At 28.4% G+C, this 11,436-nt stretch overlaps 1 protein-coding gene and 1 long non-coding RNA gene across 3 annotated transcripts in view; one reads left to right on the top strand and one right to left on the bottom strand.

Moving 5' to 3' along the window:
• hpo (serine/threonine-protein kinase hippo) overlaps positions 1 to 6,167 on the bottom strand; it is a 44,977-nt gene extending 38,810 nt beyond the window's left edge. The window contains exons 1-3 of one of the 2 annotated variants that reach the window (XM_035887045.2): positions 5,877 to 6,167; positions 5,470 to 5,686; positions 5,238 to 5,372 (exon numbers count right to left, since the gene is read on the bottom strand). The gene's annotated coding sequence lies outside the window, so the exon portion shown is untranslated. The remainder of the gene's footprint in view (positions 1 to 5,237; positions 5,373 to 5,469; positions 5,687 to 5,876) is intronic. The other variant, XM_035887055.2, reaches the window with a different exon arrangement.
• Positions 6,168 to 6,383: 216 nt separating this feature from the next.
• On the top strand, positions 6,384 to 9,763 carry LOC118451055 (uncharacterized). Its single transcript, XR_014982428.1, has 4 exons — positions 6,384 to 6,561; positions 6,949 to 6,991; positions 8,377 to 9,136; positions 9,208 to 9,763. It is a non-coding gene; the product is annotated as an uncharacterized LOC118451055 (long non-coding RNA).
• Positions 9,764 to 11,436: the final 1,673 nt, after the last annotated feature.

Here is an 11,436-nt window from a genome sequence, read left to right on the forward strand (position 1 = left end):
GAATAATCGTCAGAAACTCCCATTTTCTTATTTTTTTTTTCTCTTAATTTAGTGTTCCGTGCTGGTAAGATTTCACGTATACCTATTTTCAAACATACATAAGTAGATACCCCTCCCGCTGTTTCGCCTTTCCTCATTTCCTATCGTTTGTAATATTTTCCCTCCTGCAAAATATTACTTTTCTATCTTCAATGGAATATTCTCGATTATCGAAAAAAAAACTGATTCTTTTTTCACTGCAGAGAAAAGTATTATTAAGGGGTGAGTGTGACGAATATGGAATAGTACTGGACGGATATGCTAGTAATTCTACATTTCTCATGATTGGAACTTGCTCAGGAAAATTGCAGTTCATTAACTCGAAACCTTACCCAAGATAATCCAAATGATATACACTTTAACAATACTCTTCGTAACGCACAATGAATAATTTTTTTTAATGAATATAATTTATCGATATTATTCACCGAATTTAAACCAATTGATGATCTTAGAAGGAATGATGATTACTATTATAAATCCATGTCTATCTGGAATAATGCATAAAATCTAATTTGCGTATCTAATAATTTGCATATCTAATTTGTGGCATAGCGAATTTAATCGGGTATGTTGACAGACATCGTTTTATGAGAAAAGCTATATAAACTATTATTAACGAAATTAACTATTTTAATTAATTATTAGGCAAATAATAAAAATAATATTATACTAATATAAAAATTTTACTTATTTAATACATGTTTTTATTACGCGATAGTTTAATAGATAAATAATAGATTTTAAACTGGCTATTGTTTTTGTAGAGCGAGTATTTTCGAGCATATTTAATTATTATAACAACAATTTCGATATTCAAAATATTGGAATAGACAGAGACATTAAAAGAATTCCAGAAATCTCTTAAGAATGTAACGATACTACTTTACCTAGTTCAGGAAAATAAATCGCCAATTACTGCCAATTATCATAAATTTCTATTACCATCGATATAAATTCCAAGGGAAGAGTAAAAATATTTCGATACAAAGAATGTCAAATTCATTGCTGTAACTATAAAGAATTTTGTAACATCGTCGATATAAAAGATGACAAACTACTTACGGATCGTAATTATAGATTCCTAATAGATTATTCAGCATCATTTTGAATATTACTTAACAAATCATTTCGGTTATAAACCATTCTAATATGACGAATGTTTTTATTTTCACGTAAACAATACAATGTTAAATAGCCATTCAAAATTTCACTAAATATTCAACAGTATAAATTAGCTCACTTATTATAGATTGCAATATTATCACTCAAATTACATTTAAGAAAATATACTCACTTAACGTTGATGATATCGAATGTCCAGGATTCAACAAATCTATTGCTGATGAAATCTATTGCCAACAAAATGTGGATCAAGAAAAAGATCGGCAGTAGAGAATAATCAAGAAGAAATTAGAACTTCGAATGTCGAATCGATAAACGCAATGCAGAAAACAACGATTCCTTCTCGATGATTCTCTTCGAAGAATCTTATTTTCGTTTTAATAACGGTTATCCACCCTTCACCTATTAATATGGCGCTTGTCATGGTTAATATTGCAGTCAATTGATTAACGGTTTAAATATTATAGAAGATAGTATACAATACTCCTATCTGTACTGATTTTCCATATAGAACATTTCCCAATAGAAATTCGTTGGTTCTGTTGAATCTAAGTAATTGCTGGTTCTCACCATTCTTAGGAAGGATAGAATGATTATTCGACCGAAAAAAATTCTCCTCCTCCAATGAGAATAAATTGTACTAGCTGAAGAATAGGCATAGCATATAAATTTGATCGTTGATAAATTTTCTCAGAAGATACATTCGATGAAGAAATTTCATCAAAATTTTCTAAATGAATTTTCTAAAGTCGAATAAAATGCCCTCCGTATTTTGGTATACTGCTTGGAAGTTCATCGTTTGGAGAATCAGTAGATCTTCAATCGGAGGATCATTTAAAAAACTAATTTAAAGATCGTCCTCAATATCAATGTCCATCATATTTCAGGTGATCGTTTCCGAAATTTGCAAATAAGTCAAATGGTGATACATTATTTTGTTCATATTGTAATATAAGGTTTGGCAATGTTATATAAATACATTTCTAATGAATGTAAATATAAATCCATCGATAGTGTGTATTCCTTTTAAACATATAGATAAATCAAAGTATTTTCTTAAAATAATTCCCACAAATTATTATTACACGTACTATTATATTCGTTTAAATAGTATACTGTATATATTGAATTATAAAATTATGATAATGAAAAAGAAAAAATAAATTTTTATAAAGAAATAATTTTTCCGTGTTTTTTAACATTATAATTGATATGCCTCTCAAATTCGTGCAAATAACTTGGCGGTTATTCTGTCTAGTCACAAGAGATTTCAATTGATATGTAGAATGATAGTTAATAGAATAGGAGCTATCATAAAGACAATATGTATTATTATTAATCGTTTGAAATAAATTTAAATGTTAAAGTTGTAAAAACTGGCGTACAAAATTAAGACTTCTTATAATATGTTCTGACAAGAAATTATTATTTATTTTATTTATTTCTTTTTTACTTTTCACCGAACTAGGGAGCATATTTTTTATCTATATAACTTAATGTGCTTGAGCTTTTAATTTTTTTTTACTAATTCCGTCTCTCTCACCAAGCATTTTACTGCGATATTATGCTAATGATATTATTTATCATGACGATATTATGTTATGTCTATGGATTGCTTGAATAGTTTCCAAATTAATAATTTTCTGTACTGTTTAATTTTCATGTTCTTTTCTGTCAGAAATACATCAATTTCCAGGAAAATGTATTTGCAGCTATAATTCTTAGGATTAGCAACTATAATTCGTAGTAATATTAATAGCAGGTATATAGAATTTCGAAGAAATTTTTGTTTTTTCAATTGTTAAATTTCCTATAAATTCGTTTTCCTTTGATTAATCACGATTACGTTAAGACAAGATTTAAGAGTTTTCACTGTTGAAATGTTTTATGGCATCAAGATCAAGTCACCCAACAACCATATTCCTGTACTCCTAGTTCATCGGAAACTTTCGTTAATCAACTGTAGAAACACAACGAGTTATTAAAACACGATTGCGATATCAAAGAAAATTGCAAATATGTTTTTGCGTTTACATTTACGTGAAAAAACATTTTTGTATTACGATGCGATGAATTACGTGTGATGTATTACACGCTATTGACAATATGACATCTTGTAGAAAGTTATTAAGAGATAATGGAAATAATTAGTTATTTATTAATACGGAAAAAAGAAATGACTTTCTCTCGATTTACCATAGTTATTATTCTCGTCTTTTCACCATCAGTTTCTTTAATCCCAGGAGTCTTTTTAATACCAGTGGTTATTTGTACGGATAAATATATAAGAAAAAATGAATTCCCACAAAGATTTTTAGGATTAAAAGATGATTATTGTAATAATTCTGCTAAAAATTTTTTAACTCTAGGGAATATTTGTTAATTTTATTCTTTTGATATTTGCTATTATTTCTATTTGGATTTTTTCTTGTGTGAATGTAAATCATTCGAACCAAGTTATATTAAAATATATATTAAATCATTATTATGAAATATTTTACATGAAATTCTTTAACATATATTTTAATAATATTTTAATAATATTCTTTCTTACATAGCAAAGGTCATGAAAAAAATTCATCGAACGAAACTTATTTTAAGGATGGCTAGAAAACGAAACCTTAAAGTAATAAAAGTTAATGGAAAAAATATACAGAAGAAAGGAAAGGTCTATTGTTAAGTATTTATGAAGTAATACAATTCGTTTTTAACCTCTTTTTTCTTACTCAGAGTGGAAACAATTCGTGAAAAGTTTGCAGATAATGTGAAAGATGGGATAAGAAATGATTAAAAATGAATATGAACGAGCTTATAAATTCTTAAAGATTGTTAGGGCTAAAAATGGAGTCTAAATATGTTAGAAAATGAAGCCAGGAATTTGTAAAGTAAATTCAATTTGTAAAAAAATTTTTTTGAAAAAGAAATTTTCAAAAAAAATTTTGTATTATATTTTAGAAATTAGTTTGTGAAATTTCAATCTTCAAAACATAAAGTAAAGAGAAGAGGACCCGAAAGAGAAAAGATCAGTAAACACCGGCGTATTTCAAATACAGAAGCATAAACTATTGTTGTGTTTATTAAAGGAATATTTTGACCTTTTGTTGTCCGCTATTATATATGTATTTTCGTGTCAAGGAAGATGAAGGAAAAGAAGGAAAACAAAAGAAAGAGAGAGAGAGAGAGAGAGAGAAAGAGAGAGAGAAAGAGAGAGAAAGATTTTAACAATAGATCCTTCGATCAAGAATTTCTACATCACGAAGATTTTTACTTTCTAAGAGAAGTAGCATACATTACGAAGAAACTGTGTGTACTTCCTACTCTTTTCCATTTTTTTGTTTCCATCTTTCTTTTCAAACCTTAGCACAAAAAGTGTGCCGATCAAGTCGACCGAATGAATTCATTCAAAAGAATTCAAAATTCTACTAAATTTATTTCTAATATTTCGTTCCGGTTTCAAGTTATTTATGTATGGAAATCAAAGGAACGTTTAGAATAACAAAGTACGAGTACGTTATTCGCGAAATGAACTTTGACTTTGTTTTTGATCGTGCTTGTTTATAATCTATTGAAATAAGACGAGTTTGCGATAATGTTTACTAAAGCTCTTTGTTATTTAATTTCTGTTAAGAAACGTAGACACAAATATATGTGAGATATATATATATATCCTTTGTACGAGGGCATTAGATGATAACGATCATTGCTATAAAAAAAATTTTCTAGCTGGATATATTCGAATTAATCCGTCTTTCAACGAATTCGTCTATTATAATTTTTTTATTTATCTGAAATTTGACCAATCTCAAAATCATCTTGGTTGTTTTTATATGTATATATATATGTATATATACTTTAATGATTATTTAGAATTTTTTTCTTATTATACGCATAAGCTAGTCCTATATTTTCAATTCGTTGCTTAGTTAAATACAACTAATTCATACGAATATCCGATGAGACATCTTCCTTTGTCTTTCTTTCTTTTCTCTTTCTTTCTTTTCACCGCGTGCATTATTACGCGCGTATTTCTATTCTTTCATCCGAGTTATTGAAATATTAATTCGAGCACTTACGCATACTTTTACATCGTCACTTTGCAACGAATTTATGATTACTTTTCATTTCCGTTCGTTGCTTCACTTGAATACATTAACTGGACCTATCAACGTCGTTCTTGTCGTTTTTTTTTTCTTGTTATCCCTTTTAATCTGTGAAAAATAAAGAAATAGAAAGAGAAATAAACAATAGAAAATTGGTTTGAAATGACTTAACTTAAGACTATGCGTTATATATTAATGACGGTACTTTAAGTTCTGAAATTATTCGCTGTTCTGTTCTTAGAGAAATTCGTACAATCTGTTTTTGGAGAATGATAGTTCTCTTTCCTTTTTTTTTTTAAAGACTTATTCAAACATCAATTATATTATTTAATAATAATGTAAAATAAATGTCCAATTAGTCCGATCAAATTACCATCTACTATAGTTTGTGAATTTCCGTAAACTTCTCATATTGAAAAGTTCTGAAAAAGAATATTTTACATATAATAGTATTGATCATGATCGAAATGTATTGTAAACTCAAATAATATTTCAAATGGATCTATGCAAATACTATATTATTCTGAAATTATTGGCGAAATAATTTTTCATTAATATATTTATATACACGATGGATGTGGATTATTATGGATACATTTGGCGGTCACTTACTTTTATATTTGTGCGATTCTCAATTATATATATAAAATTCAATTATATAATATAAATTGGATCTTTGCACTTCACTAACGACGATATTGATATTTAAGGATTTTCGGATTTTATCATTTTATCAAAATAATTAAATTAACGAGAATTTATCGTGAACATGAATATTGGCTGAACAATATAACCCGAGAAAAGATTTAAATCATTAATGTCCGCTGGTTTTTAAGCATGTGTAGTCACTGAAAAGAGCCCCGTAATGTTCACGGTTATATTTGCAATAGAACTACGATATTATAACGATTTGTAGAACGATAAAGAGACAATGATGGTGACAACGCCGCTATATTATTTTTGTAGTAATAAGAGATTTCTTGGCGTATTTTGTAATTATTTGGTTATATGATATCTACCGTCGATCTACATGATACCGATCTGTCATCTTATTAACATTCTAATACACAGGTGGCGTTGTTTCCTTTCGGAAATAGATAAGCAAGTTTCACTCGTAGCGAATGTTAAAACTTGATTATGTATCGAAAGCAACGTTATTGTTTTGGCTTCTTGAGTATATATTATCCTAAGTCCGACTTACTAGAAATATAGCGTTCTCTCCTGAAAAGTGGTAACAAACCATATCGTACACGACATAAAGAAGTAGCAAGCTTCAAAGTTCAAACTGAGTCGTCTGGTAAGGATGTATTTATGTTCGAGCTGTGATAGAAGTTCAGGTATATCTTTCTTTGCTATGTTTGTAGTAGAGCTGTAATAATACTATAGTTACAAAGTTGTTACGGTTATTTGAATTTTTTTAAATTCATAAAGAAGATTCAATAAACGTTTCTTTTTTAATTATTCTAATTTACTATTTATAAATTTATCCATATCCATTATCTTATTAAGATTATGTATATATTAACGATAAGAACAGCGATAATAGCGAAAGAAAAAGTAATATTTGATTTTCGACGCTTTTTTTCTTATTATTGGTCATCGAGTAAGCTATATTCTGTTCGTTACTTAAATATAAATACTTCCATTATAAAACAATAGAATGTATTTCTATGCTTTTTTCCAGGCTCTCAACTGCTTTTATCGTTTATCATAGTTCTAATATAAACGTAAGTACTTTGTAAGAATACGTAAGAGAGAGAAAGAGAAAGAGAAAGAGAAAGAGAGAGAGAGAAAGTGATGAGAGAGGGGCGTAGAAATATATTCTATTGTTTTATAAGGGAAGTGTTTATATTGAAGCAGCGGGGCTTACTAGATAACCAATTCTAGTGAGAGTAACTTTTATTTTTCACTCTTATGTTTGTTTCGATCATAGCTTTAACATAAAAATATCCTAAACCAATGAACTGTGAATGCAAACGCGACACGATTCTCTGTAGATCATTTTACATCTTAACACATCGGTGATCGCCACACTGATTACGAGTCCAATATTTTATCTTGTAATTTTTTTTTCTTCTTTATTTTTATTTATTTATTTATTTATTTTTATCATTTTCACATTTGCAATTTTATTTATCCCACTTTAGTATTAGACGACGAGTTTTTATCTAATTAATTTTCTTAATTAAACGATTATTAATTAATGTTTATCTAAATTATACATGACTATGTTCATGTTAATGTTTTTTAAAGCATTTTTATAGAGATCTAACGATCGTGCGGCATCCATTTCGGCAAAACATTTCTTGTTCGACACGGATGCGATAGAATATGTATATATGTGTGTATGTGCATCGTCAGTTAATTATAATCGAATTAGCAATTTATCGTGAAACGACATTGTCACGGACATGTCTTTGTCAGATATCATCTCTCAAAAGTGCGAAAGGGATTTAAGGTTAATTTTTTTTTTATATCGTATGTTCGGTTACTAAATTGTGATCGGAATAAATTTTCAATTGATCTGCATATACAGGATGATTTTTTTGAATTAAAATTACGAATAACTCTCCTCTGTGAGATCGGATTATCCTGTCCACGAGATCAAGCCCTGATTTTCGTGTATTTTTAAATAAATTTTTATTGTAAATTCGTACGCTATTTTTATTGTAAATTCGATACGGGAGATCATGCAGGAGCTTTATTTCATGACTAAAAAAAAGAGCGAGAAAAAATGGGACGGTTTTTATTATTTAAACGGTTAAAAATAGAAAATTATTAAATGTTGTTTTCAATGTTAAATGGTGAAAAAATCGAAAAATTGTAAAATAATTGTTTCTCGTCGATCTCGTGAAATAAAAATAAAATCAATATCAAACTTGTGCCAAAGTCGATCGAATACTGATCGCAGTTATTTATTAGCAATTATTTTTGTTAGAATGAGAAACAGTATGTTTTTGCGTCATCTTAAATATACTAAACAAAGTTTTTTTTATAAAAAGTCGTTCTCCATTTCAAAGTATGCTCTCTCTCTCTCTCTCTCACTCTCTCTCTCTCTCTCTCTCTCTCTCTCTATATATATATATATATATATTTCATTTCTTTTCTACAGGTCTATCATGTTTGGAAATGTAAGAGTTCTTTAATTCGAAGGAGGAGTGACTTTCGATGGAGGAGGAATTTGCTACGTATTTGCTAAGAAAACTATTAGATAAAAATATTTTTAACAGAAAACATTTTATGAGTTAAAAAATGTTTTAACTCATAAAACGGGTTTAATTTCTCGCCTCGAAATGAAAGTGTAAACGACTAGCATTAAAACTTATATAGTTATCAGTCATAGGGTTCGTTGTTACCCCCTTTTCATGTCTTTTGAATGGAATTATTTTTACAGCGAGATTATTATATGGGAGTAACTATGTATTTACGTGTCGTGATTCGTCTTCGTTCTTTCCGTGACGTGTATGATAGAGAAAGATGCGCAGAAGGGATGCAAGTGAGGTAGAACGTAAGAGAGAGGGAGAGTTAGGTAGAAAGATAGATAGAGAGAGAGAGAGATAGAGGGAGAGAAAAGTTCTTTTTCGATAAATCTGTCGTTGACCTCATATTTTAGCTACCTGGTGCTAACAACAGCATGGAAAGATCTATGAAAAACTATTGCAGTTCAGAATGTTGCTCAAGTAACCGTTCAGGTGCAGAATGAAAAGTTTTCGGCTGCTGGCAATATTTTAGCCCTTATATCGGATGAATGGGAGTAAATGCGAATATCAGAAGTAGAGATTTATATTTTATAAATGACGATATAATCTTCCGATCTCACTACGCTTAACGACAATATCGATTCAACGAACGCTTATGTATCATCGCAATAGGTAATTTCATATCTAACAAGTATATTTTCTCTACATTTTATCTTAGATATAATAGTCAGATCCTTTTTCAGGTTTCAGCTTAGCGAATACTCCAGTTGTTGACATTTCTACAATATTCCGTAGGTCCTAATACTATGCAATCTGAAAACGTACTGACATGATTCTAAATATTAATTTGTTCGTATACGAATATTATGCTCTTTTTTTATTTCCGATAGATGGAAGATCTTAGAATTTTTCTTCTGTTCACAACCATATCCTGCAATTCGAGCATAGAAAAATTTAATATGAACACATATGAACACATTTATTCTATTACTGTGTTAAGATTTTATTGTTGTCGATTCGCACGGAAAAATACCGCGAGATTTTCTCGCTCGTAAAGAAGATGCGTCACCGAGAGGCAAGAGAATTTCACAGTTCTCGTAATTTCGTCAGAGTCGTAAGATAAACAGTAAACTCGACATGAAAGTACGTGAGATCGCAAATCTCGAAGCGTCTAGTAACGAAAACGTGATGATAGGATCAACGACAAGACTCCAAATGCGATACCAACGAACAGCGCGAGAAGGCTACTGTTTTTCTTCAATGATACGACTAGCGATACCAAGACGCGCTACACGTTTTTATACTATTGTATTTGTGTAATGTATTTGAAATATCATACCTTCCCGCTAATTCTTTTTAAATAAATTACATTAAATTGAAACAACGGAAGAACTAGTGTTTTTAATTTTTTTTTTGCGAGCCTCTTATTTTTGATGAGCTTTTCAATGTTATTCCAATGGCTATCCTTTACCAACTGCTTCCTTAAATCCAAAACAGATATATATATGTATATAAGTTCAAAAGTTCTTATATGCTAAAGATATGCATAGAATTTATAAATATGAATATATTTTTTTCTTTTGTAATTATAATAATCGTGTGCAGTACAAAATATAAGAGAATTTTTTTATATGCGTCTATTTAAAGATCCAACAAGATTTTTAAAAATATTTATATAACTATAATTCGTAACAAGTATAGAATATTCATTTTCTCTTTCTTTCATTGAAACATTTTACAAAACATGTTACTTATTTTAAAAATTACCTCGTATTTACATCAAAGTTTCGTATGTACTCGTATTGCTTTAAAAAGTGACGATTAACAAATGTCAAAAGAAAATAGATTGTAAAGATAAAGCATTTTGATTAGTATATAAACATTCCTAAAATATATTTCGTGTATGATTAAAATTGAATCATAATATATATATATATATATATTTATTATATATATATATATATATATATATATATATATATATATATATACCCTACTTTGGATTGAGATTCAAAGGGATCCTTTACGGCATAAGTTTCTTTGATCATATTTTTCTTGCGAATCGTAGATATTTCTATTTATAAAGATAAAAGTTTCTACTTAGAAAAATAAAAAAATATTTGGTTTATTTTTTTCTATAGATATAAATCTTTAAAAAAAATTTTCTCTTTGATTGTATTTTGTCATATTTATTTCGATGTTTACAAAATTTTGACATTTGACATGTTTTGTTTAATATTAATCGTGCGAATATCGAATGCATGAACTCATTCATACGAAACAATATGAAATGGTTATTATAATATTCTCGTTTATATTCGTTACTTTTCTATATTACCAGATAACAATTTCTTTAAGAATGAAGTTGAATGAGAAAAGCACATTAAAATATGTAATGCACGTCAAACGTATTTTTTTTCTATTTTCTTCTTTTAATTTTGTTTCTCCTTATTTCACCGAAATCGCTTATTCTAAAAAGAATACAGAACGATCACATTACGGTTCATATTCGCATCTTGTAGTCCTTCCTATTGAAAATTATTTCTTTTTATATCGATTGACAAATTTTTAAACGAATATTATATATTGGATATATGCTTATACGTATATACATGAAACGCATTTATACACGCACTCACGCACGCATGCACACGCACAAATAAATAAAAAACAAACAAATAAACAAATAAATGCGCACATATGTTTTTCGTTTGATCTATTCAAAAATGAATTTTCGTAAATAAAAGGAGTGAAGTATAAATGTCGATTTGATAAGTATGTTTAGTATATAAAAATAATGGTCGATCATCGTCATCTCGTTGACCATTTTATTAATAAATTTATTGTTTACAAGTTTCTTAGTAATGACAATGATAATGAATACATTCTTTACATATATACAAATGAAGAAGAAAATAGCTTTCAATATCGTTCCTCTTTTCAATTTCTTGAAAAAATTTAGAAAAGTTTTT

This window comes from Vespa mandarinia, chromosome 8, assembly GCF_050613455.1.
Source record: "Vespa mandarinia isolate Hongniang chromosome 8, ASM5061345v1, whole genome shotgun sequence".
Taxonomy (NCBI): Eukaryota; Metazoa; Arthropoda; class Insecta; order Hymenoptera; family Vespidae; genus Vespa; species Vespa mandarinia.